General features: G+C 47.1%; 11 non-coding genes across 11 annotated transcripts; 5 read left to right on the top strand and 6 right to left on the bottom strand.

Annotated features, from left to right (window-relative positions):
- Window positions 1-822: 822 nt before the first annotated feature.
- On the top strand, window positions 823-894 carry trnad-guc (transfer RNA aspartic acid (anticodon GUC)). Its single transcript has one exon. It is a non-coding gene; the product is annotated as a tRNA-Asp (tRNA).
- Window positions 895-1528: 634 nt separating this feature from the next.
- trnav-cac (transfer RNA valine (anticodon CAC)) lies at window positions 1529-1601 on the bottom strand. The gene has a single exon. It is a non-coding gene; the product is annotated as a tRNA-Val (tRNA).
- A 451-nt stretch (window positions 1602-2052) lies between these two features.
- Window positions 2053-2124, bottom strand: trnae-uuc (transfer RNA glutamic acid (anticodon UUC)). The gene has a single exon. It is a non-coding gene; the product is annotated as a tRNA-Glu (tRNA).
- A 2354-nt stretch (window positions 2125-4478) lies between these two features.
- Window positions 4479-4551, top strand: trnam-cau (transfer RNA methionine (anticodon CAU)). The gene has a single exon. It is a non-coding gene; the product is annotated as a tRNA-Met (tRNA).
- A 6246-nt stretch (window positions 4552-10797) lies between these two features.
- trnas-aga (transfer RNA serine (anticodon AGA)) lies at window positions 10798-10879 on the bottom strand. Its single transcript has one exon. It is a non-coding gene; the product is annotated as a tRNA-Ser (tRNA).
- A 4262-nt stretch (window positions 10880-15141) lies between these two features.
- trnar-acg (transfer RNA arginine (anticodon ACG)) lies at window positions 15142-15214 on the bottom strand. The gene has a single exon. It is a non-coding gene; the product is annotated as a tRNA-Arg (tRNA).
- A 3065-nt stretch (window positions 15215-18279) lies between these two features.
- Window positions 18280-18361, top strand: trnas-uga (transfer RNA serine (anticodon UGA)). The gene has a single exon. It is a non-coding gene; the product is annotated as a tRNA-Ser (tRNA).
- Window positions 18362-19761: 1400 nt separating this feature from the next.
- trnas-aga (transfer RNA serine (anticodon AGA)) lies at window positions 19762-19843 on the top strand. Its single transcript has one exon. It is a non-coding gene; the product is annotated as a tRNA-Ser (tRNA).
- A 213-nt stretch (window positions 19844-20056) lies between these two features.
- On the top strand, window positions 20057-20127 carry trnag-gcc (transfer RNA glycine (anticodon GCC)). The gene has a single exon. It is a non-coding gene; the product is annotated as a tRNA-Gly (tRNA).
- A 489-nt stretch (window positions 20128-20616) lies between these two features.
- Window positions 20617-20733, bottom strand: LOC138227282 (U5 spliceosomal RNA). The gene has a single exon (XR_011184900.1). It is a non-coding gene; the product is annotated as a U5 spliceosomal RNA (small nuclear RNA).
- A 6021-nt stretch (window positions 20734-26754) lies between these two features.
- LOC138227279 (5S ribosomal RNA) lies at window positions 26755-26873 on the bottom strand. Its single transcript, XR_011184898.1, has one exon. It is a non-coding gene; the product is annotated as a 5S ribosomal RNA (ribosomal RNA).
- Between the last annotated feature and the right edge of the window lie 318 nt (window positions 26874-27191).

Below are 27191 nucleotides of genomic sequence, written 5' to 3'. Positions count from 1 at the left end.
GCACTGATGGGGGACGGGGTTTCCAGGAAATGGTATCAACTTTTCTCAAGAAAATAAAAATAGAAACTCTATAGGCACTCAAACATTTTACTGTTTTTTTTTCAGGCAGGTGGCAAGACCCCTCCGCAAAACCCTTGTATGCCAAGCTGTGGGCATTGATTCGTCGAATATACGTATATTCACGGCGAAAATACGGCTATACGTATATATACGTCGCCTCGACGTATAATCAACGTCGAATTGCAACCGTAAAATCGACGACATTAATAAATGCATATATAACGTCGAAAACACATCTAACACTAGGAGTATACGGCACTCTGCACAGTGTACGAAGTAAATTATTTTCGCAGTAATTAATTTACACGTGTATAATAAATATAGTAAATATAATTAATTACTGCGAAAATAATTTACTTCGTACACTGTGCAGAGTGCTGTATACTCCTAGTGTTAGATGTGTTTTCGACGTTATATATGCGTTTATTAATGTTTATTTCACAGTGTCGTGCACCTTTTCATTGCTCTCGCTTTCAGAGCCTCCGCACGGCACACGACTCGACATCAGGAAGCACATTGAAGTGAAAGCAGGGAGCGCTGCGACATGCACTGTGCAGATCCCGCCACACTAAGAGGTATATAAGCGTCAAAGGCAAGTCATTCCGAGTTGGTCGTTTGTGTTTTCCGTTCAGACGCGAAATGCTGAAATGATCTCTCGGCTCCTCGGTTGTCATTTCTGCTCCGTAAAGGAATCACAGCACGCGTCGCCTTCCAGCACGCTGGGTCGGGACACGATGCCGGGGGTCGGAGCGTGTGATGTCTTCCTCGTTAGTATAGTGGCAAGTATCCCCGCCTGTCACGCGGGAGACCGGGGTTCGATTCCCCGACGGGGAGTAGCTTTTCTTTTACCTCCTTAGAGAAAGGACTGCCTTTCACTTCTCTGTTTTCTAACACAGCGTCGTGCACCTTTTCATTGCTCTCGCTTTCAGAGCCTCCGCACGGCACAAGACTCGACATCAGGAAACACATTGAAGTGAAAGCAGGGAGCGCTGCGACATGCACTGTGCAGATCCCGCCACACTAAGAGGTGAGTGGGTCTGTTCGATGCACAAAGAACGCTTTGATAAGCGTCAAAGGCAAATCATTCCGAGTTGGTCGTTTGTGTTTTCCGTTCAGACGCGAAATGCTGAAATGATCTCTCGGCTCCTCGGTTGTCATTTCTGCTCCGTAAAGGAATCACAGCACGAGTCGGCTTCCAGCACGGTGGGTCGGGACACGATGCCGGGGGTCGGAGAGAGTGATGTCTTCCTCGTTAGTATAGGACCTGTCACGTGGACCTGTCACCTGTCCCCACCTGTCACGCGGGAGACCGGGGTACATCAGGACGCGCATTGAAGTGAAAGCAGGATGCGCTGCGACATGCACTGTGCAGATCCCGCCACACTAAGAGGTGAGTGGGTCTGTTCGATCACAGCGCTAGGTGAATCCCCAATCCCCTTTTGTGCGTGGCGACAGAAGAAGTCTGGTCTGTTTCCGCCCGGTTTCGATCCGGGGACCTTTCGCGTGTGAGGCGAACGTGATAACCACTACACTACGGAAACTGTGGTCAGATGTGCCCAGCGGCCCAGCGCTGAGCTTCGCCAATGCGATTCAGCTGCTTCCAGTGCCTTTATTGGGGTGCGCTGATGGACCATGCTCTCTCTCCAGAGACCAGCACGCCTGTCATGGACGGAGCAGGAAAGACGGCGCCACATTCTACAGCCCTCTCCACGCAATCGACGAAATCGGGCTACTGAAGTGGAGAAAATCGCCTCTCCAGAAAGTGCAAATATCATCTTGGAGAGTATAAATCCTATTGCCGAAGGTCAGCCCTGTCTACCAGAGTGACCCTCCCACCTCCTGCAGCGATGGTCAGCTCGTCTCACACGCGAGAAGTTTCGGCTGGAAACAAGCGCCCCCTCTTCTCGCACGTTTTGCACGTTGAGTAGTTTTAATGTGGCTCCTTCGTACACAGTGCTGATCTTTTGGAAAGCAGGAGGCAAAATTGACACGTTCCCATACCGGGAGTCGAACCCGGGCCGCCTGGGTGAAAACCAGGAATCCTAACCGCTAGACCATATGGGAGTGCACAACCCTGCTGTTCCGGGCATCATGCAAGCAAACTACATAAATATGAGAAAACACGCAAGAGAGTTGTCACTCAGAGTGCCGAAGGGTCGATGTATACTGGGGCTCAGTTGAAATGCAACGTCAGGACTTTCCCGAATCATGTCACACGAAGAGAGCACAGCCTTTTCCGCCCTGCCACGTGTGTATCGGTAACTCGCCGTGATCGTATAGTGGTCAGTACTTTGCGTTGTGGCCACAACAACCCTGGTTCAAATCCGGGTCACGGCAGAATAGGGGCGTCTGCTTTTACTACTTGCATGAATGAAGGCAAAAAAAAGCCAATCGATGTGAACGAACAGCGCTTTACAGAGGAGTACTGCCTGACTGGATCGTTGATGAACGACAGAGGCCACTCCGACCTCTTCTCGGGTTTCTTCAATGACTTACTAAGGATCTTCTTCACATTCGCCCATGCATGGGAAGCCAGTTACACCAAAGCAAACGCAGGAAAGTGCATTTCATGCAGAGACCAGGAGGGACCTGTTTACACCAAGAGTGGTCGGAGTATGGAACAATGCGCCAAGCCCTGTTTCTGGAGTCGATTCTTGATTAGATCTTGGGCTCACTAAGAGGCCCCCGCTGGGTACTAATCTTTCTGTTGTTCTCGCAGGTGTTGCGCTGCTTTTGAGCCGACAGAGCTCGTCTTGGTCTGTAGGGATAGCCCAATTGCAAATGATCGGCTCCAGGTACAGAAAAAACGTGCGTTTGGTACAAGAGTGCATGAAGGCACCGGAAATACATTGGGAACAAATGACTGGTGGTTCAAGACCTCTGTGAAGTGCAGGAGCGTGCAAGAATAGGCTGTTTGCACCCAGTCTCGAACCGGGGACCTTTCGCGTGTTAGGCGAACGTGATAGCCGCTACACTACGGAAACCTGTAGGGACTGCTGCTGGTGTCTCGCTTGCGTTTCGGGCTGAGAAAGGGACGCGTCACTTTAGGCAGAGGGCGCTGGAGATAGGAACAAAGGGCGCGATGAAACAAAATGCCGAAACCCGGGATCGAGCCAGGGACCTTTAGAACATACTCTCACGAATCGTTAGAATACGTGCGTTTGATCATCAATTGCGTAACAACCACATTCGTTCGACTTGAGCCATCAAGCTCATAGTTTTCAAATCTTGAAAGCTGTCATTGAGCACATCATAGTCTGCAGTACGCCACGTAACTTGCGTACTTCAACAGAAAGAAGAGCAGACAGCTCCATAAATATGCGAGGCGCAGAGAGTGCAAGGCGAGCCGCACACGTTTCGGTGACTGAGAGAGGGCAGTTTTTGCTTCTGCATTTCCCAAGTAAGGACGCATGACAACAAGCGATCGCGGTGCTCATTTACGACATAGTGGTGATGAGTTTTCAGTACGTGTTCTTTTGAACGAGCAATGAGGTTGCTGCCTTGGACAGCTGACTGCACGCTCTCATTGTGCCACGTGATGAGTATTCACCAGGCTCGTTCAGTCATTAGTCACATTCCATCGTTTGCCATAAGCAGATGCTGCAAGGTGATGTGGATATCAGTTCCCAGTCTTGTGGACGAGGACAAAAAGAACACACAAGGGCTCATTCGCAAGTTGAACCCAGGACCTCCCACACCCTAAGGGAGAATCATACCCCTAAACCAATGAGCCACGGCAGCACTTTCCATTTTATTCTGTCAGCGAGCTTGAGGACGGGGGAGAGGCGTCATTCGCTCGTCCAGTCAGACCTTCATCAATAAGTCAAGAAAGCCGCAATTACACGACTGCCTTGCAGACGAAGGGCAGTGAACTGCACCCGGTAAGAGGGGAACAAGCGGCACTAGGCGACACCGAGGCATGAGCCCCAGCGAGGGGGGTTAGCTTGCATGGTACAGCGCTCGCTTTGCATGCGAGAGGTAGCGGGATCATTTCCCACGTCCTCCAGGTGTGTGCTTAGAGCTTGATGTGCCGAAAGGTGTCCTTTAGCCTGTGGTCACGCCTTGCATGGAGAGCGTCATGCAGCTGTCAATCATTTCGCAGCCACGCCCCCTCTTCATCTTCTCTCTGCCTTAAGCGTCTCCGCCACTCTCTCTTGACATTTCATGTCAGCATGTCAGAAGTCCGAGTGACGTTTTTAATGGCTGAGTGAGGGCACGATGCTGAAGCAGAGAGGCCACTTCAGCCAGAGAGACTTGTGCTAGGTGAGATCTGAAAAACAGACTCGCAACAGAAACAGACCAAAAAAGTATCGGTGAGATCAAAAGGCAAATGCAACATCCAGCAGAGGGCGTCTAAAGATTAGGGAACGGGCGACTGAAATCCATGAGGCAAACTTTCCGGCTGTGTACTGCAGCTGGCCTCGTTGGCGTAGTTGGTAGCGCGTCAGTCTCATCATCTGAAGGTCCTGAGTTTGATCCTCACACGGGGCAGGGCTGCTTCCTCTCTTGCTCTTTTCAAACACTTGCGGCAACTGTTCGCTCATAACCACGTCTGGAATGCGTGACCTTTACACGGGGGAGAAGCAACGCCGCATCCCTTTTCTAAAGAACATTCACATTCAGAAATAAGTCAAGAAATTTGCCATTACTTTCGCTCGCGCTGCTGTCAGCCTGCCCATGTTGCCAAAGAAAGATTCACTCGGCGTCAACATGACAGAACAGCGATCACTTGAAAACACTATTCCACACTCCGTAAGCAAGAACTTCAGTGTTTGCAGTCACCCGATATGCCGATAGTCAAAGGAGCACAAAACACGAAGCGTCAAAAGACAAGATGAGTTGATGGAAAGAGCGTTGAATTGATGAGCACAAAAGTTCAGCTCGTACAATAGGCAACGAAGGTCCCGGCGTCATCATCGCACTTGAAAGGACTGCCTTGCAGACTAAGGGCAGTGGGAGGTTGCTGTTTTGAGATGGAGGCATTGGGATGGTGGGCCGAGATCTATTCTTCTTAAGGAATTCTTCATCGTGAAAGATCGGTCCACAGGTCATCCAAAGAACTTACAAATTTTTTGGACTCAGGGAATCACGTGCTTCCGGAAGGGAGTGAAGTGCTCAAACACATGACATGCCCCCTTGATCTCACATGCACAATTCTGCTGCAACATGCACAGCTACCGTCCACACCAGGCAGTGGGGCTTCAGCAGAATTTGCTACGCCACCTGCAATTACATATCCAGCTGCACACATATACATGGCCCCTCTGTCCTTTTCAGGATCTCAAAAAAAAGCATAGCGTGGTTTTCCTGCAACCTGATTGACCGCATCTCCCTCAGAATGTGCCCCGTTGCATTCATTGCTGAAGCAGGACGGAGGCTAACGGGCATGCCAGAACAGTTAGGCTCAGCGATCTCTCCAAAATATTGTGGTTGTAGTGGAAGAAATATGGTTTAAATTGTACCTTGGTATTTCAAACTCTCTCTAGAATGTTATCCATTTCTATTTTATTTTGACAGGAACTGGCTAATGACACTAGATGAAAAGAGAAGAAAGAAAACACAACGTTTCGGCCGTGGAGCCTTCTTCAGGTGTGAGGGCTCCACGGCTGAAATGTTGTGTTTTCTTTCTTCTCTTTTAAGCATGGAATAGACCTATTACTTGTTCCTTTGCAGCCTACGCATGCTGACACAGCTCCCCACCTGAACTGCTAATGATGCCTGGTAGTTTGTGGTACTTGGGTATTGTCTTATGTTTGCTCAAACTGCATATGTGTGATTGCATATTTTTGGGTATTTTCATATGTCAATATTTAATTCACTGACATTCCTGTATGCTTGGAAGAAAGGTAGATTGGATTTGGCACAGGACGCCTGCCCATATTTGTTGATCATTGTTGGGCTGGAAAAACAATGATAAAAAGTGTATGAAAAAAGCTCTCTCCAATATTTCCCTTCTCTTCGCCATGGTTACACTGCCCGTTCTTTCCGTCTTTGGTCCTTCTACAAAGATTCCAGGGCTCTTTTTCCACCATAATATCAGAATATTTTTTTCTCTTTTAAAGGCTGTAGGTGGGGTGTGATGGACTGTACCACTATCATAGAAGATTTTTTCAGGACACATCGCAGTTCCATAGTAGAATTTATCAATAGTAGAATTCCATAGGACATTATTTACCAACATATTACCCAGTGTGAGACTCTGCCAGTAAACCTCAGAGCATTGAGTTCTCCACTGATAAAGATGGCTGTCTGAAGTCATGAAATCCACTGCTGGGATGCCTGAGAGACAGTAATTGAATCTTGGCTGGAATTAGGCTTTCTATTAGTGTTGATCTTTGGGAATTATGTGGTAAAAAGGGAAAACTCCTTTACTTTAGTCACTTTGAATGTTCAAATGTACAGAACCTGCAAAACTAAGCAATGAAAAAAATCCATCACCACTCTCATGATAGCATAACTCATAGTCTCTGCTGTTATGTAACAATACACACTTTCAATTTTCTTATCGCCTGTCTCCAGAGAGAATGTTGTTAGTGCTGATGACCTTGAATTAGACCTTGTTAACTCTGTAAAACAATCTTCCTCTGCTTAGATTTTCACTCAGATTGATTTTGTTCTCAGATTATTCCTGGCAGGACTGAGTTTCTAGGAAATGAAAAGTGAAAGAAAAAGTACAGAAGATCAGCCCTTGAATATACAACATTGTGCAGTGAGATTGTTAAATGTATTAGCTGCTATCCTGTGCTAGAGCCTGTCGTGGTAAGCAGTGGATGACAGGATCTAGCACAGATACTAATGAAACACTGTTAATGAAAGATAAAACACTTGAGTCTTATTTTAGTTTTCCATTTCCCTTTCATTTGTGATGTACTGTACAACAGGCCACAGAACATGCACAAAAACAGATATGCACACATTCACACCAGGCAATGACAGTCTGCCCAGTCAGAATCTGAGCTGAGGTATCAGAATTCTGAATTCCCTGAATTCTGTCATGGATCATCCACAATAAGGGCAAAGTTTGAACACGAGGATCCCCAGGAGAGAGCCTAGTAACATAAATCTTGGAGCAAAAGCAGATGATTAACTTCATAGTTTGTGTGGTTGAGCCAAAGTTGAGCAGGAGGATATGTGAGTCACCATTCTTAGAAATGGATCCAACTTCAGACAGGCGTCAAAAGTAAGAGTATACAGTGCTGGGGCAATGACACTTCAATGATCAGAAGGATAACAAGAGTTTTAATGCATTGAAATTGATTTTCTGGTGATGCACACTGTCATGGAACTATTAATTTTTTAAGGATCACTTACTGACGTCAGACAGCTGCCAATTCTCCAGACTGGAAGGATGAACAGTTTATCCCCCTAGGTACCATATTTCCATATTTCGAAGCATTGGAATAATACATGTCATACAGCAACATAAAAACAGGAAGACAAGTATCACAGCCCCTATAATCGGTGTTAGTAACTTAAAAGAAAAACATTCCCCCTGGCCCAAACAGTGATTCTAACCAGGAGAGAAAAGCCGGTGTATCTTTTATGCCTCTCTCTTTATTCACCTTGTCTTTTAGTTCTTTTAAATGCTGAATAGCGAGTGTAAGATTTCCGTAATCATAGTCATTAGCTGGAATATATGTACAACAGGAGTCTCCTACTAAAGCATAGACTCCTCCAGATGCTGCATTTTGAAGGTCCAGCACGAACCTGTTCTGAAGTGCCATTAATCTAACTCCCCTTAATTCTTGTTAGATAGCGTCTAAGCCTTCTAACATGATATTAATAAAAGAGTACATTTCATAAAAAGTCGCATGGGTGAGGCTGTAGAATGAGGCATTAAAGCACATATATAACAAGATGCATTAAATTTCTTTAACTTTACAGTATGATTTATAAATTTATACCACAAATTACTCATATCCCCCTCATTATCAGTTTCATTCAGCCAGTTTGTATACAAAGAGGCTTCGTGTTTAGATTCTTCCTCTTTTGGGGTGGTGACAGGCTTCTACATAAAAAGGAAAAAGGCTGTGCACATCAGTCCCAAGCAGGTTATCCCCATCTGTCCTTGTGGAGACATCACTCCTGCGCTTTGTTCAGTTCGTTTGTGACCTTTTTACAGTGGGAAGCATGAATCCAGGGCACCATTTCTGTGACCTTCACAGCAGTGGCAGTGGTCAGCAGCACCTGGTACAGCCCCCTCCACCTGAGTGAACACCATTTCTTTTTCCTGAAGTCTTTCACCAGAATCCAGTCTCCTTATTCACTCATTAGTTCTTACAGCACAGGTAAATCCCTGTGGGCTGGAGCCCAGCATAATCCTAGGCTTTTTTGGTCAACATTGGTCAACAGATTGGTCAACAACTGGGTAATAACTCTTAGAAAAATCTACACATTGTTCCCCTGCCTCAGCTGTGACGTTTTGTAGAACAATTCTAGCTGAAGTTGTAAAATTTCTCTTTGTTCCGTTCCTGCAAAACATCTTATTATGAACAAACAAACCACAATAATCATTTGCATCTAGGGGAATCACTCCCAAGGGTAACCCCCCTTAAAGCTATATTGTTCTACCCATCAGGTTCTGCCACTAGATAAGAGAACCTTTCCCATGAAATCATTTTTTGACCTTCATGATCCCTTCAGGGCGTACAATTAGCACAGAAGCAGCAGCTTTAGTCCACATGTTTTTCAAACAGGATATTAACGATATGATCATAACGAATAATACCAGACCCACAAATATGTATTGAACCAGAGACCCTCTCCATGTTCCTAGCACAGACTGTAGCCATGCACCAATACCCCAATCATCTGGATTGCAGGATTTACGAAGAAAATTATTTTCGCAGTAATTAATTTATTATATTTACTATATTTATTATACACGTGTAAATTAATTACTGCGAAAATAATTTACTTCGTACACTGTGCAGAGTGCCGTATACTCCTAGTTGCGGCACACACGATACATACAGTAAAAAGCCTCAGGCACTGTGTTAGATGTGTTTTCGACGTTATATATGCGTTTATTAATGTCGTCGATTTTACGGTTGCAATTCGACGTTGATTATACGTCGAGGCGACGTATATATACGTATAGCCGTATTTTCGCCGTGAATATACGTATATTCGACGAATCAATGCCCACTGGGTAAACTCTTGAGCAAACTCTGAACCAGCTCTAAGGAAACTAATCCGATTAGACGTTACTTTGACTCATCTTTTTACGCTCAGTGCTGGATTGCTCAAACTCCAGCTAGGGTTAGGGTTAGCATTCCCACGCTACTTCGACACTTTGTTTACGCTCAGTGCTGGATTTTGGGAACTTCAGGACGAGTGGGAATTTTCTCCTATCTGTCAATTCTGTTTTGTTTTGGAGACTCTTGGCTGCCTATGTTGTACAGTGCAGCGTGAAGGAAACATTTTCCAAAACTGTGTCAGCTCAAAAGTTGTAAGAAAACCTCTCCAGCTGCTTTAACTCTCTTCATTTTTGTCATTTAATGTGACACTCGATGTATAACTGGAGCCTCACATATGCAAATGGTGAGGCTCCAGTTCGACACCACTTTACAGTATCTGACAAAAGCATGGCAGACTGTGCCATGACCGGCAGATAACTTCTGCTTATTTTTACCATATTAAACATTGGAAATCCTCCCACTTGCATTTGTGACACTTGATTTTGACTCCACCTAAGACACTCTTAAATCTTCAAACACTTTTCTCTTCTCCCGCAACACTCTTGTCTGTCGGCACTATGTGGCAGCATTGCATGACAACCCATCTCACCACAGAAAGGAACCTAACAGCTTTGGTAAGAGAGGAGAAAAGAACATAGCCCGTACGGGGATTGAACCCATGACCTTGGCTTTATTAGCACCACGCTCTAACCAACTGAGCTAACTGGCCTCACAACGGTGGTCCTCTCTGTGCTGCAAAAAATCGAACTCAGGGAATTTCTTTTGCCCTCCTTTGAATAGAAAGCCGTGTAATTCAGTGTACGGGCTTTCTCGTGCAGTTTCATGGTTCTTGTAACCCAAATCCTACACTGGCCTGAAGTGTCCCCCCATTTCACAGCATTTTTCAGCTGATTTAAAATGTACCTAAAGGAGAAGCATTATTGAAGACCATCAATTACCAAGAGCTTTTGGTGGTCATTTTTAATGACCACAGAGCACTATGACCTCGGTTTTACATCTCATCCGAAAGACAGCGCCCTTTTACAACACAGCGTCTCCGTCACTATGCTGGGACATTGGGACCCGCACAGACCTCAGGGTGAGCGCCCCCCCGCCGGCACCATTAACACCGCTTCCAGCTGGAAGCTTTGTTTTTCCCTGTAGCTTACCCTCATCCGGGTACTGACCTGGCTCACACCTGCTTAGCTTCAGTGGGTTTTCAGTTGCGAGTTGCAAGGGGATGCAAGTGATGGAGCCGCTCGCTGCAAAAGCCACTGCATTGGCCGGGAATCAAACCCAAGCCTCCCGCGTGGCAGGCAAGAATTCTACCACTGAAACACCAATGCTCAGTGTCTGGGCCTTCAAAAAAGACGCTTTTTTGGTGCTCTGTGCAAAAAGCGTCGACATATGCTTCCAGCTGCAAAATGCCATTCGCGGATGCTGAAGAATTTATTTCAAGGCAGCGGGTACAAGCGATTGGGCGTTTTAAAACCACCAGGAACAACAAAGAGGCGCGCTTCTTTGCTTGCGCCGGAACACACCAACTGGAGGCGGACAACGTAGTCGGCAGGATTCGAACCTGCGCGGGGAGACCCCAATGGATTTCTAGTCCATCGCCTTAACCACTCGGCCACGACTACAGCAAGCCCCACAGCCGCTGCGTTCTTGCTACAATCTTACCTGGATCGCGAGGCGCCGGCGGAAGCCTATTTCAAAGTCGTTCTCCGTTTCAAAAAAACATTTCCAAAATACAAGCCTTGCAGACAGACACGCCTCAGAGGACTTAAGGGTGGCTTCATGTCGGAATGATAAAGTCTCCCCGTCCGGACATGAAAATGCCACTTTGTTACACACAAAAAAAGAATCAACAACAGAGAAATGCCCACAAGCATTTGAAAAGCCGCACCACGTCGCACTTGAAATAGCTCTTACATTAGTGGTAGACGCAGGAATCGCCTTTTTATTTACGCTCTTACCAACGCGATGGAAAGCAAAACAAAGCAAAGCAGAGCAAAACAAAACGAACAAACGAAAACCCTCACGTCCCGCACTTGCATATAACGCCGTTACGTGCCCAAGCGGTATTGTACGTCATCCTAGCACTGCACGCCGGTGCGTATGGTATATGGGAACGAGCACACGCCACGAATCGTCTCGAATCACTCCCTACAGCTGTAAGGTGCCTTGAAGCGTGCACCCCCAACATTCTTCTTTGCTCATCTGTGAAAGGTAAACTCTTGAGCAAACTCTGAACCAGCTCTAAGGAAACTAATCCGATTAGATGTTACTTTGACTCATCATTTAAGGGATCCTTGTTAATTGGAGAAATCAATGATTTCGAATGAATTCTGTATGCGTTAAAAGACAGCTATACACAGAAAACATGCAGGACACTGCTCATGATGTTTCCCGAGCCGAAACACAGTGCGTTTTTCCAAGCCATCTGACCAAGCCTGCCCACTGAAAACTGCAGGAGATCGTGTAAAGACGTTCAAGTTTGTAACTACTGCACGCACAGGAAGCAGAATAAATTCCTCTATTCAAACTGTCAAAGGTTTGCTTTGCGAACGCTGCAGGACATCGCACAATCTCTTTTGAACAGGGACAAACGATTTCTTATGGGGCGCAGTAAGTACAGACGTTTAAAAAGCTCCACTCATGCCAATGATGCAGCATGAAGAAGCGCAACCTAAAGTTTGCATTCCTAGCACTGTTGCAACCTAGCACTGTTGCATTCCCCGCATCAGTAGCTAAGAGAATATAATTTACGACTCTTGTTAATGCAGTTTCAGAAACCAGACTGAAATTTCTCAAGTATATTATTTGAATCCATTTGATGTTGGGCAACAACTATTCTTTCAAGACTTTTAGATTGAAATGGGACCTTTGAGACAGGCCTGTAGTTGTTAAGAACTTGTGGATCCAAATTTGACTTCTTAAGGAGCGGTCTAAGAACCACTACCTTAAATTGATCATGTACGACGCCTGACGCAAGCGATGCATTCATCATACTAATTATAGGTCCTGCCAGTCCTTCGAGGGAATCTTTGACTAGCTGAGTGGGGATGGGATCTAGCAAACAGGTGGTTTACTTTGTCTTACGTCTGTGTTCATGAGTCCACCATAAGAAGAAATCTGAACAGGAGTGGTGATCATGTGAGGTCACCATGGAGGAAACCACTGCTCTCCCCCCAAAAAAAACCACCACTGCCCCTCTCAAGTTTGCTAAAGACCACATGGATGTTCCACAGCAACTCCTGGAACAATGTTCTGTGGACAGACGTGACAAAAGTTGAACTTGTTGGTAAATGTGCACAGCGTTATGTTTGGAGATAACAAAACACCGCATACCAACTCCAAAACCTCATCCCACCTGGGAAGCATGGCGGAGGCTGTACGGCTTGCAATCATCGAGGGACCGATGAATTCCGAGATGTATCAGGAAATTCTACAGCAGAATGTCAGGGTGTCTGCCTGTGATCTAAAACTCAAAAGACGCTGGGTCTTGCAACATGACAAAAACAAAGGAGTACATCAACAACAGAGTGGCTGAAACAGAAGAAATTCCGTATGTTGGGATGGCCAAGTAAGAGTCCTGACACACACGCTTTCACTCATATGAGCTACACGGCTACCAAGATGATCTCAGGTGCGCCGAGCTTGTACGGAACATATTGAACTGATCGACGGCGAATTGTCTCTCAGACAGGCTTTTCACCTCTAAGCTCCCTGACTGACAGTGATCAGCTAGGTAGTAAAACAGTCAGCTGCTTCTAAGCCTTAAACAGCTGCATCTCGGCGCTTCCACGGAGAGATGATTTGAAAGCCGAACATTGCCCATTGGGAACACCTTACTATCACTAGTTTAAGAGACTCTTAAGGTTTTGCAGAGGTGCCTGTCTAATAGCATGCGCTTTGCAAGCTATAGGTGTTTAGGCTGAGGCAGAATGCCTGTTAACAAAATGTTTTTCTAAAGGGGCCTCGCACTCTTTTCCAAGCAATGGTCACCATCCCCACCGAGTGTCACAATGTAGTCATGTCCTAGGACATCACCTGTTAGTCTCCATTTGTCTGCCACCAACACTTTAGGTTACGGGGTCACAACCGCACCCCGGAGACCAGAGGAGCCGTTGGCGTTCTGGCGGCGCAGATTGGGCTGAAGGTGGGGCGCTTGAATCTCGCTGTTGGAGGCCTTCTGAAACTGACCCAAGCCTTTCCCTTGAATTAAATGTAAATAAGAAATGAACCCCAGATGCACATGGAATCAATCACGTGTTTCCTTTGAGCCGTTTCAGAGACTGCTCCAGAGTTTACCTTGCACAGATGCGCAAAGATTCATGATGGGGGTGCACGCTTCCAGGCGTCTTACAACTGTAGGGACTGATTAGAGACAATTCGTAGCTTGTGCTCATTTCCCTCTATTCCCCGTGTTGCAGTGGTAGGATGACTTAAATTCCTGCTTCGACACGTAACGGGATTATAATCAAGTGCAGGAGCTGAGGGCTTTAGTTTTGTTTCGTTTTCCATGGCGTTCGTAAGCGCGCAAATCAAAGGCAATTCCTGCGTCTAACACGAATGTAAATGCTTTTGAAAGTGCAGTGTGGTGCAGCTTGTAAAATCCTTGTCCACATTTTTGGTTCGTTGATGTTTTTTCTGTCTGCCAAAGTTGCATTTTGACATCCGGACTGGGGGACTTTATCATTTGAACGTGAAGCCAGCCTTAAACCCTCTGAGGCGTGTCTGTCTGCCGGCACGAATCTTGTGAAAGGTATTTTTTTTAACGGAGAGCAACTTTAAAAAGGTTTCCGCAGCCACCTCGCAGTCCGTGTTTGATTATAGGAGGAATGCGGCGGCGGGGAGCTCGCATTTGTCGTGCTCGAGTGGTTAAGGCGATGGGCTCGAAATGCGTTGGGGCTTCCCCGCGCAGGTTCGAAACCTGCCGACTCCGGCGTCTGCCGCACGTCGCCTTGTGCCTGCGCAGCAGAGGCGGAGTGCCGCTTCTCCTTTCCTGGTACTATAAAAACGCTAAATCGCTTGGCCCCGCTGCCATGGAAAGCAATTCTTCAGATAACCACACATTTTGCGTTCGCACCTCTGGTGCTCTACTTATGCCTTTGAAAACCTAATGAATAAAGCTGTAAGAACCGACACGATGTGTAGGTGCTCTTAAAGCACGCAGTAAAGAACTGTTAACAGCAAGGGTTTCAGTGGGTTAACTGAGGAGAAGGCGTGATCGCTATTTGTTGACTTTTTATTTGGTGTTAGAAACACTCTTACTGTGCATGACGTGCAACAAATGTAGCCACAGAAATTGCATCACGCTTTCATGTATGCTATTGCAGACACCAACGTTGCCTAGATAGAAAACCGAAATAGCCGTGGGTTTGCTTGCTGGTCTGAAGGATCTCTCTTCAAATCTCTATCATTTGTCAATGGAAGTAAAAGGCGCTGCAATCTGATACGTTCAGAATCAAACCCGCAGCTGTTGTTCGACTTTATTTCTTGACTAATTACAACTGAGTGTCGCATGAGCAGTTACATAAACTTGTCTGGTATATTTGAACACAAATGCCGTTCTTCAATTAAAACTAACAGTACATTGTCAGGGACATTCAGTTCTATACAAACAAGAGACAGACAAGAGAATATTTCTACCGTTCATGTGGACTACGTGTTGACTTACTGATCGGAATAATTGAAAGGTTCGGGCTCATAGCCGATGCAGTGCGTGCTAATTAGAACAGCAACGCTGAGCTCTCAGCACCGTACTGAGCCCAGGTGTTTTTCTAAAGCTGTCAGGTGCAGTTCATTTACATGAAGGAAATCTCTTACTGGGTACGATTACAATGCAGTAAGTAGCACAGACTACTTAGGGAGTAGCCCGATGCGTTTAAAAACGACCCGAGCCAGGCAGGAGTCGAACCTGCAATCTCCTGATCCGTAGTCAGACACGTTATCCATTGCGCCACTGGCCCTGGTGTGACACTGCAGGACTGTAACCCAGTGAGATCAGCACTGCAACTAGTAAAATATTACCCCCGGTCCATTCTTTTCCAAAAGTGAGAAACACCTGTTTTCTACATTTTGTCTGTGTTAAAACCATATCTCTTTAAACCAAACCAAGAGTTTGTCTTTTGCACTGATATTCTGATTCATTTCGATTTCAAAGAAAAAAAAAACATTATCTTCCAAAGCATCATAAAATTGTCCATTCTTCCAGACTCTACTTCTCTCTTGTAGTAGTACAGCAGACCTTTCCAGGTGAGCAGATCACAGAGTCCGAAATATGCTTCCTCCATCAAGCAAAGTACCTGAACATGACTCTGTGTTCATAAAAGCGCCCCTGTAATAAAGAAATTAAATCCGAAATCAAGAGGGAAGTTGCCTACTGAAGTTCAAGAAGTCATCAATTTTAACCTAGCAACACATTAAAGGCTGCATCTATACAAGTACGATTCTAGAAATGCTCACCAGATTACGTTTTAAGAAGGAACTGCGCCTCAGGTTCCGCCGAGATCTTAACTTGGATGGTAGGATTCAGAGTCCGGAGTGCGGACTGATGGCGCACGGAGGGTCCACATACTGTGGATCCCTCAGTTTTCTTCCGCGTGTTCAAACCGCCAGCGTGTGACTCCCCTGTCCCCGTGACCTCATTGCTCTGCTCTCGCCTCTGTGCAGCTGAGCCCGACTCATGGTAAAGTGGAAAACAATATGCCCTCAATGTGGGATTTACTCTGGATCGAGGATAGATGTCACCTTTTTATCGTTGAACAGGATGTATGTGATGTGGCGACTAGGTTCAATTTTGTATCCTTTTAAAAGATTAAGGACTGGGGTGAGCGTGATTTACCACCCTTTCAGCTAAGAACCCGACATGAGCACCGTTTAATCTGCATAGACTCGGTCGTTTAACTCTTCTCCATTAGCAGGGTTAAGGTTAAAGAAAAAAAACATTGCTGACTTCTTTTTTTTTGCCAGCCGCTAGCGCTGATTAGCAATGTTTGTATTTCATGTTTTGCAAGTTGCATCCATTTTAAGAAAAACAAGTCGCGTTAAAGACAGGAAATGAATACTTGCATTTAATTAAGTCTAGCCGTAGGCGGTTGTCTGTAAGGACCAGTTCTGTTCAAGAAGACAGAACAAAGAAGGCACCACTGGGATTCGGACTCAGGATCTCCTGTTTAAGAGACAAGCGCTTTAACCAACTAAGCCACGGTGCCCCGGGATAGTTGTCCTTTTGCAGCCACTTGGACACACCACTCAGACACATCTGCATTCGGTGTGTGCTCCGCCTGCTCGCTGAGCAAGTTGCCACCTTTATACAATAGCAACATCGACACCAAGAGAAAGGATGACAAATGGCTTTTATCTGGAACTTTTCAAGTCCAAGGAGCTCAATGTGCTTTCTGTGTACAACAGGGCCACTGAACTCCACACTGGCCACTGAACCACAGCAGTGGCTTGCTGGCTTGACATCTCCCAAGGAAAATGTTGAAATCGCATGTGGAACAGGAAAATGACCCTCGAGTACGAGGGAAAAAAAAGAAAAAGATCATCTGGAGCGCGCCAACCCATGTCTGGACAGCCCAGTTTCGTTGACGAGTTGGCCGAGTGGTTAAGGCAATGGACTACTAATTCATTGTGCTCTGCATGCATTGGTTTGAATCCCATCCTCGTCGCTCTCTATGTCTGACACGGGTGCCTGTTCGACGTTGGCCCTCCTTTTGTTTGCTCCAGTACTAGAGCCTTACATTTTCTAGCGGTGGCTGAACATGGTATAGTAGGCTAACGTTGGTATCGAGCAGTGGCAGTAACAGTATTTACGTGCCGCTGCTGCCAAGTGGCTCTGGGTTGAGACCGCGTTTTCACTTACTTGCAGCACAAACGGAGAAAGCGATTTTTGACAGTCTCTCGAGAGACTGCGCTAGGTGTTTAGGGATAGACTTTGTCAGTTCCCAATGGGATGATGGCCTCTCAAATAGTTTGTGATTCCTCTAGACGTTTATACAGTAGAAGCCTGCTTCGTGGCTTAAATCCAAGCTAAGGAAACGAGTTTGAGGTCTGATGCAGAACTGCGAATTCAATGAAGGGGAACACTACAGTACATTGCACTGTATGTGTGAGGAAAGCTGCCCCCTTCTGTTCCTTGTCGACCGAACAGAGGACTGTAAAGGATACCGCCAAGAAACTTTAGGATGCTGGTTGGAATCCAGCTCCAAAGAAGCCCCTTTGGGTGTTATGTCATCAAAAAGTAAGAACAGAGAATCTCCCTTGGATCAAAAGCGCAACAGAACTGTTTTCCGTGGAGCAGGTTTCAGACCCGTAGACCTGTTTTATTTGTAGGGCAGGGCGCATTCCCAAACGCGAATCTCCTGTTTTAGAAATGCTTTGGGCGGCGTGAAGTGAAAATAAGAAGTGGGCTCCAGATGCACATGGAAGCAATCAAGTGTTTCATCCGAGCTGTTTCAAAGACTGCTCAACAGCTTTCCTTTTACAGAGGCCCAACGATTAATGATGGGGGTGCACCCTTCAATGTGCCTTACGACTCTAGGGAGTGATTGAGACGATTCGTAGCGTGTGTTCATTTCCCTCTATTCCCCATGTTGTAGTGGTAAGATGACGTAAATTCCTGCTTCGACACGTAACGGCATTATAATCAAGTGCAGGAGCTGAGGGCTTTTGTTTTGTTTCGTTTTCTATGGCGTTCGTAAGCACGCAAAACAAAGACAATTCCTGCATCTAACACGAATGTAAATGTTTTTGAAAGTGTAGTGTGGTGCAGCTTGTAAAATCCTTGTCCACATTTGTGGTTTGTTGATGTTTTTTCTGTCTGCCAAAGTTGCATTTTGACATCCGGACGGGGAGACTTTATCATTTGAACGTCTTAAACCCTTAAACCCTCTGAGGCGTGTCTGTCTGCCGGCATGTATCTTGTGAAAGGTATTTTTTTTTTAATGTAGAGCGACTTTAAAAAAGTTTCCGCAGCCACCTCGCACTCCGTGTTAGATTATAGGAGGAATGGGGCGGCGGCGAGCTCGCTGTAGTCGTGGCCGAGTAGTTAAGGCGATGGACTTGAAATCCATTGGGGACTCCCCGCTCAGGTTCGAATCCTGCCGACTACGGCGTCTGCTGCACGTCACCTTGTGCCTATGCGGCAAAGGCGAAGTGCCGCTTCTCCTTTCCTGGTACTATAAAAATGCTACATCGCTTGGTCCTGCTTCCATGGAAAGCAGTTCTTCAGGTAATTCTACTCTCTTACCAAAGCTGTTAGGTTCCTTTCCGTGGTGAGATGGGTTGTCATGCAACGCTGCCACATAGTGCCGACAGACAAGTGTGTTGCGGGAGAAGAGAAAAGTGTTTGAAGATTTAAGAGTGTCTTAGGTGGAGCCAAAATCAAGTGTCACAAATGCAAGTGGGAAGAATTCCAATGTTTAATATGGTCAAAATAAGCGGAAGTTACCAGCTGGTCCGGCACAGTCTGCCATGCTTTTGTCATATACTGTAAAGTGGTGTCGAACTGGGTGTCGAACTGGAGCCTCACCATTTGCATATGTGAGGCTCCAGTTATACATCGAGTGTCACATTAAATGACAAAAATGAAGAGAGTTAAAGCAGCTGGAGAGGTTTTCTTACAACTTTTGAGCTGACACAGTTTTGGAAAATGTTTCCTTCACGCTGCACTGAACAACATAGGCAGCCAAGAGTCTCCAAAACAAAACAGAATGGACAGATAGGAGAAAATTCCCACTCGTCCTGAAGTTCCCAAAATCCAGCACTGAGCGTAAACAAAGTGTCTAAGTAGCGTGGGAATGCTAACCCTAACCCTAGCTGGAGTTTGAGCAATCCAGCACTGAGCGTAAAAAGATGAGTCAAAGTAACGTCTAATCGGATTAGTTTCCTTAGAGCTGGTTCAGAGTTTGCTCAAGAGTTGACCTTTCACAGATGCGCAAAGAAGAATGTTGGGGGTGCACGCTTCAAGGCGCCTTACAGCTGTAGGGAGTGATTCGAGACGATTCGTGGCGTGTGCTCATTCCTATATACCGTACGACCCGGGGTGCAGTGCTAGGATGACGTACAATACCGCTTGGGCACGTAACGGCGTTATATGCAAGTGCAGGACGTGAGGGTTTTCGTTTGTTTGTTTTGTTTTGCTCTGCTTTGCTTTGTTTTGCTTTCCATCGCGTTGGTAAGAGCGTAAATAAAAAGGCGATTCCTGCGTCTACCACTAATATAAGAGCTATTTCAAGTGCGACGTGGTGCGGCTTTTCAAATGCTTGTGGGCATTTCTCTGTTGTTGATTCTTTTTTTGTGTGTAACAAAGTGGCATTTTCATGTCCGGACGGGGAGACTTTATCATTCCGACATGAAGCCACCCTTAAATCCTCTGAGGCGTTTCTGTCTGCAAGGCTTGTATTTTGGAAATGTTTTTTTGAAACGGAGAACGACTTTGAAATAGGCTTCCGCTGGCGCCTCGCGATCCAGGTAAGATTGTAGCAAGAACGCAGCGGCGGTGGGGCTTGCTGTAGTCGTGGCCGAGTGGTTAAGGCGATGGACTAGAAATCCATTGGGGTCTCCCCGCGCAGGTTCCAATCCTGCCGACTACGTTGTCCGCCTCCAGTCGGTGTGTTTCGGCACAAGCAAAGAAGCGCGCCTCTTTGCTGTTCCTGGTGGTTTTAAAACGCCCAATCGCTTGTACCCGCTGCCTTGGAAATAAGTTCTTCAGCGTCCGCGAATGGCATTTTGCAGCTGGAAGCAGATGTCGATGCGTTTTGCACAGAGCACCAAAAAAGCGTCTTTTTTGAAGGCCCAGGCACTGAGCATTGGTGGTTCAGTGGTAGAATTCTCGCCTGCCACGCGGGAGGCTCGGGTTCGATTCCCGGCCAATGCAGTGGCTTTTGCAGCGAGCGGCTCCATCACTTGCATCCCCTTGCAACTCGCAACTGAAAACCCACTGAAGCTAAGCAGGTGTGAGCCAGGTCAGTACCCGGATGAGGGTGAGCTACAGGGAAAAACAAAGCTTCCAGCTGGAAGCGGTGTTAATGGTGCCGGCGGTGGGGGCGCTCACCCTGAGGTCTGTGCGGGTCCCAATGCCCCAGTATAGTGACGGAGATGCTGTGTTGTAAAATGGCGCTGTCTTTTGGATGAGATGTAAAAACGAGGTCACAGCGCTCTGTGGTCATTCAAAATGACCACCAAAACCTTTGACAAAAGCTCTTGGTAATTGATGGTCTTCAATAATGCTTCTCCTTTAGGTACATTTTGAATCAGCTGAAAAATGCTGTTTTGCATTCATGTGTTTAAGTAGCCTGTGCTACTTACTGCATTGTAAGAGCGATTGTGAGCGGTTTTGTTTTCTCTCTTTGACCAGCCCAGCTGCGCCCCACCCGAAGGCAGGGAAGCACAAAAATTGTATGGAACTCATTCATGCTCCTCTCCATGGAAATCTTTAGTAAAAGGCAAAAGATTTGTACGAGATGAAGAGAAACCAGAGTGCGTGGCTGGACAGCTGCAGGAGCCCAGGCCGCCTTCAAGGCCTCTGCCCTGCCGGTCGTGGTTGGCAATGCACCTGGCCTTACAAACGAGCCAGTGGGGCCCGTTCAGCTCCGGGCTCATCGCCTGCAGCTCTCGGCTTACCTGGCAGGGGAGATACCTTGATCAGCCTGTAGTTGGAGTAGTTGGATTGTTTTCTTGTTTTGTGGAAGCAGTGTTTGTTTTGCAGTTTGAGATGGCAACCTTTGGATCCCGCAAGAATGCTGTACGTTTTGAGCTTTTGGATGACCTCTTCATGGATCGTATGCAGTTCAGCAGAAAAGTGTTACAGAAGGAACTTGGCTTTGAACCTCGGCACTTGGATTTCATCTTCGCTCTCCCAGGTCAGAAAGCATTTGAGGTTGTTTTTGCTACCTATTCTCTGTTTGAACAATGTGTGGATGTGTTTGAGGCAAAAAGAGGGAAAGTTCCTGCCCTTGAGAAGATCAACTTGCAGCCTCTGACACAGAGAGAGAGGAAAACGGTGCATGTTGTTATGTTCTCGGAAATGGCAAAGACGGAGGACATTCACACCTGGCTTAAGCAGTACTGCACCGTCCACCATGGAACTGAGGTTAGAGATGTTGACGGTATAAAAACAGGAGCAAGAAAATTTGAGGTTCGCTTGCTACCGGACAATGTAAATGGAGGCTTAAGGCACCTGCCCTCTACAATCCGGCTGGGCGCCTGCAATGGCTATGTTTTTTATGTGGGACAACCAAAGGTGTGTCGGCGCTGTGGTGCTGTGGGACACCTGGCATCGTCCTGCACTGTGAAATGCTGCAAGACCTGTGGCAAACAGGGACATTTAGCCTCTGACTGTTCAATGCTGCCAAAGTGCAATTTATGTGGCTCGGAAGGACACGTTTTTAAGAACTGCCCTCACGCCTACGCCAATAAACTCAAAATGAGAAAGGATGAGGCAGTGCTTGTTTCAGCCAAACCGGCCCAAAAAGCCAAAGCAAACAACAAGTCAAACAAAGAACCCTTGTTGGACAAAGAGTCTCAGCCTCCAGCCAGGATCAGTCCTGCTGTGGCTCCGGGGCCGGTGGAAGAGAAATCCACTACGCTCCCACAACCGCAGACTGCACCAGACAAGCACGAGGGTTTGAAAACCCCCGAGAACAGCGAGGACCCCTCCCCCACTCCTGCTCCTCAGAACGAGGGCCAGTGTGGGGCCCCCACCGGTGGAGCGGGTCCAGCGACGATACCCAGGATTCAGCGGAGCTGCTTTTCTCAGACTCTGCAAGTGCTACAGATGCCCTCCTCTCCTCCATCCAGTCCGTCACGGAGGATCTGCAACAGCTGGTGGGTGAGGGGGAAGAGGAGACTGGTGCATCGGCTGCACCCCTTTCCCCTCAGTGCTCCCAGGAGCTGGACTTGAGGAAAAGGAAAAATGACTCTGTTTTCTCCCCGAGCGAGGAGGAAGGAGAGCATGGCGATGGGGACAGCTGGAACCCCTCCACCCCTCCCTCTACCCCCTTCCTTGAAATGGACTCCGTGAATGCTTTTACTGCTGCCACCCTGATGAAGGCTCATTCAGAGGATGGCTGGCAGGAAATTGGTAAGAAGAAAAAGAAAAAGAAGAAGGTAACAGGTGAGACCGAAGAGAAATGTGTTTTGTAAAGACTGGTTCCACTTTCTTATGTAATATGGCTCTAAACATAATTTCTCTTAACACCAGAGGTATCAATGACAGAGTGAAATGCCAGTCTGTCTTTGATTACCTCCAGCAGAGAGAGGGAGATGTGTTGATGTTGCAGGAGTGTGCTTTAGCCTATCAAGAGAGGTATAAAAGCTTTGAAGATAGGTGGGATAAAGGGCCTTCTGTTTGGTCAGGGGACAATAACAACAGAGCCTCTGGCGTGGCCATTCTTTTCAAAGGATGGGCTTTCAAATTGAAAAGTATTCAGAGGGTCATAGATGGCAGGTTGCTGTGTGTGGATGTGGAATGGGGGACCGTTAACCTGCGGCTAATCAATGTGTATTGTCCTACTGACGTGGGAGGAAGGGTGGAGCTACTCAAGGCACTCTCTCCCCTATTGTTAAGTAGCACAGACGTGATAGTGGGAGGGGATTTTAATTGTATCTTAGAGCACACAGACAGGCAGTCTAGCTCTCCGATAAAATTGGATTCCAGCTCACTGGCCCTGCAAAACTTAGTTCAAGACTTTAAACTCTCAGACACATATAGATGTATATATCCCACAACAGCAGGATATACATGGTCAGGGAGGAATAGCAGCTCCAGAATTGACTCTTGCTTTGTCTCAGAGAGAGTGAAAGTTGTTGGGGTCACTCTTCAGCCTGTCTTCTTCTCAGATCATCAGGCTTTAGGGTGTAGAGTGGAACTCCAGGGCGGGACTGTCTTTGGCCCAGGTCTCTGGAAACTCAACACAAAGCTGCTAGAGAACGAGGGGGTAGTATCCCGCTACAAGGAGAAACTATCACAGTGGCTGTCCTTGCAGTGTCTGTACGGGTCAGTAGGAGAGTGGTGGGAGGAGGTGAAGATGAGGACAAAGGTCTTTTTCATGGCTGAGGGAAGGAAGGCTGCTGCCAGACGGAGAGGAGTGCTAGCCAGGAAACAGAGGCAGCTGCAGCGTCTCTACACGATGCTGCACAGTGGCTTCGATGTGCTCGAGGATATCACCCTTTTAAAAAAGGACATCCGGAGCACAGCCGAAGAAAGTAGTCGAGGAGTGCTGTTAAGAAGCAGAGTGCAGTTCTTGGAAGAAAATGAGAAGTGTACTCGCCTCTTTTTCAGGAAAGTGGTAGGCTCCAAGTCTGTCATGGAAAGTGTAGTTGATGAGGAGGGACAAGAGAGAACAGAGCCGAGTGCTATCCTCTCCTGCACCGAGGCCTTCTACTCAAGACTGTACAGCTCTACAGAGGTAAAGGATGAAGAAATTCATTTTTTTACCTCAAAGCTAGAAAACGTTTTGAGTGAAGAAGATAGGGAAGTACTTGAGAGGGATTTGACAGTAGAAGAGCTGAGACAGGCTATGGAGAGCTTACAGAAGGGGAAAACTCCGGGTGCTGACGGGCTCCCTAAAGAATTTTATTGCACCTTTTGGGATCTGCTTCAGGATCCGCTACTGCTCCTATTCGAGGAAAGCTATAAGACAGAATTGCTGCCTGACTCCTTAAGAGAAGGCACTATCTCTCTCTTGTTTAAGAAAGGAGCAAAGAATGACATAAAGAACTGGAGACCCCTCAGCCTGTTAGGCGTGGACACTAAGATCCTGTCCAAAGCCCTTTTCCTGCGCCTACAAAATGTAGTGGCCTCACTGGTAGGGAAAGAACAGACTTGTGGGATAGCAGGACGCCTGATGAGCGACAACCTGGCCTTGTTGAGGGATGTCTGTCTGTACTCAGAGGATCGCTCCCTCCCTCTGTGCATTTTAGGTGTAGACCTAGAAAAGGCCTTTGACCGTCTAAACCGGCAGTACTTAACATCGGTACTTGAGCACATGAAGTTTGGCCCCATCATGAGAAAGTGGATTAACCTGCTGTACACAGGTAGCAACAGCAGAGTAATGGTTAATGGCAATAGATCACGCCCCTTTGAAGTCTGTTCAGGGGTGAGGCAGGGCTGCCCATTATCCCCCTTGTTATTCGTTTTGGCTATGGAGCCCTTAGCCTGTGCCTTGCGCCAGGATCAGGCCATTAATGGGATACCAGTGCCTGGAAGTGGGGGAGGAGAGGTAAAGACATCTCTATACATGGATGACGTCACCCTGCTCCTCTCTGACAATGCCTCAATTAGCAGAGCTCTGCAGTGCTGTGATCGTTTCTCCTTGGCTTCCTCTGCAAAAATTAACAAATCTAAGAGTGAGATTTTTTATCAGAACTGGAGGGAGCCAAAAGAAGGACATGATCTCAGGCTGCAAGAGAAGAGAATTAAGGTCCTGGGGGTGTATTTTGGAGAAGAGATGGGAACAGTAAATTGGCAGAACAAATTGCCAATCTTAAACAAAAAACTGATACAATGGAAGGACCGAGACCTCACCATGACAGGGAAGCTGCTGGTCATCAAAGCCGAGCTCTTGCCTGTCTTGATTTTTCTGGCTTCTACCTTCCCAATCCCACACCGTGTTGCGGCGGTGCTGAGGAGATTGATGTTTCAATTTCTATGGGGTGGAAAGCAGGAAAGACTCAGAAGGGAAATAATGTACAGGCCGCTACCCTCAGGGGGGAAGTCTGTCCCAGATATTGCTACGAAGCTGCTGTGCATTTTCCTGGCCTCTGTGCTGAGAGGCTTTGCAACAGCACCTGCAGCGCGTACCTGGACTTATTTTTCCAGGCTCTGGGTAGGTAGGGAGGTGTTCAGAGTGTGGGGTGTCAGACCCAAGCTGGATGTCCCACTCTCTGACACATGCCCTGCAATTTATGGGACAGTTAAAAGTATTCTAAGATCTCACCCAATTGGCCATATTCCCCTCCGAGATGTCAGCGTCCAAAAACTGGAAGATTTCGTTGCACCCCAGAATAATAGGCAGACCCCTGTGGGCATTTTAACATCAGCCCAAACAAGGAAGGTGTGGAAACACACATCCTCTAAGTTTCTGTGCAACATTCACAGAGATTTAGCCTGGAGTGTCGTCCACCAGTGCTTACCGGTACGAACTTTCTTGTACCGTAGGGGCCTCACCCCCAGCCCTCGCTGCGTTAGGGTGGGCTGCGGTGAGGAGGAGACTGTGACCCATCTCCTGTGGTCCTGTTTTTTTGCTAAGGCCTTCTGGGCACAGTTTGAAGATTGGTTGCAGGCTCTCTCGCCCCAATTTACCCTGACCGCTGCTTTCATCATATACGGCATCTCTCCTGTCAAACTTCCTCCTGACGTGTTTGACAGGATCTGGGCCGTGGTGAACAGTGGGAAAGACGCCCTGTGGAGACTGAGGAACATGGGGCTGTTCAAAGGCATCGAGGTCCCAGTCAAGGCAGCAGGTAGCCTGGCCCTGTTCATCACCCGAGAGAACTATTACCTCAGAGATCTGTGGAGAGAAGGGAGGGAGGAAGCAGAAAATCTGTGGGAAATAGAGAGCATAGGTCAATATCTCAAGAGACTGTGAAAAACATTATCATGTTTAAGTAAAGAATGTGATTTGTACCAGAAAAAAGAAATTGTTACTATGTAACTGTTACCGTGTCAAAATGTAATGAGATGTGATCATATATACTGTTTTAAGTATGTATATTAATGTAAAGCTTTCTGATTTGTGATGTCCTGTATTTTATTGTGAAAAGAAAATAAAGTTCTTAAAAATCGAAATCGGTTCACCCAGGGCGAGGCTCGGCCATTGCACTCCGGCTGTGCTGACCCCTGCGAATTCCCCAAATGTGGGAATCTCGACTGCATAATTTCTGGTAGTGGGGGACTGCGTTAGGACACCACGAGCTGCGTGGCTGCGGAAGGATCCCGGTTCGACAGGAGTGGACGCCGCTGCTGGTTCTCGCTGGCTTTTAGTTAGGGGTCCGGAGAAGCATCTCAAGCTAGTTCCACTACTCCTTCCGGACGTTCATTCCCTTTTCAAAGTCAGTCGTTTTGCTGTAGTTTGCGTTCTTTAGGCTGATTATCGAGGTTAGCCTTTATTTGGTCATGGGGGGCCTCGGTACTGTATGCTGAGTCTAAAGACAGTTTCACCCGTTTTCTGATTGCTCAGTTCTGTACCAGTGCAGACATGTCAAACAGTGAATGGCTGTACCTCTATTGTATCCGTGCTCAATGAATGAAATCGGTAACAAATGAATATATGTCTAGTTATACGAAAAACGAGTGGTTTATCGACTCATCTTCATTTGCAGATTTAGAGGCAGCTTCGATATTCGTTTAACAGACGGGTTTTTTTTTTGAATATGGGTCACACACATGCCACAGCAACAAAACATCTCTAGAGATGAGGCTATAGATCACCTTTCCATCCTGCAGGTTTTCCTCCCAAAGCCTACGGCACCAACGGCGACCCCTGCTGGCCGGGAGAGCAAAAGCTTACAGCACCTGGTATTCCCAGGCGGTCTCCCATCCAAGTACTAACCAGGCCCAACCCTGCTTAGCTTCCGAGATCAAACGAGATCAGGTGTGTTCAGGGTGGTGTGGCCGTAAGCGAAAGCCCTGGCGCCTGACTCGCTACTTGAAGCTGTGTGTGGCGGGGGCTCCGTGCCCCCCGAGCGGGACTGAAGGATCGTTCGTGTGCAACTCTTTGGAAAGGAGCTGCTTTCCAAATCGCATTGCGTGCCTGGATGTTGGCGAATGCGCTCCCTTGTGTTGGCTCGTCCCGCACTGGAGGAGGACAAACAATCTGCACGGAGGAGCACCAGGCAAGTCTTCAGTGCACAGCACTCTGGAAACATTTCGGGGCTGTCGCGTGTTTATTTCAGCACGTAAAGCGCACCGGTCCAACACGTCGGCCGGGCGCGCGGCGC

The sequence above is a fragment of the Lepisosteus oculatus genome, unplaced genomic scaffold (genome assembly GCF_040954835.1).
Source record: "Lepisosteus oculatus isolate fLepOcu1 unplaced genomic scaffold, fLepOcu1.hap2 HAP2_SCAFFOLD_309, whole genome shotgun sequence".
In the NCBI taxonomy this organism is placed as follows: Eukaryota; Metazoa; Chordata; class Actinopteri; order Semionotiformes; family Lepisosteidae; genus Lepisosteus; species Lepisosteus oculatus.
This window is presented reverse-complemented; position numbering and strand designations above follow the sequence as displayed.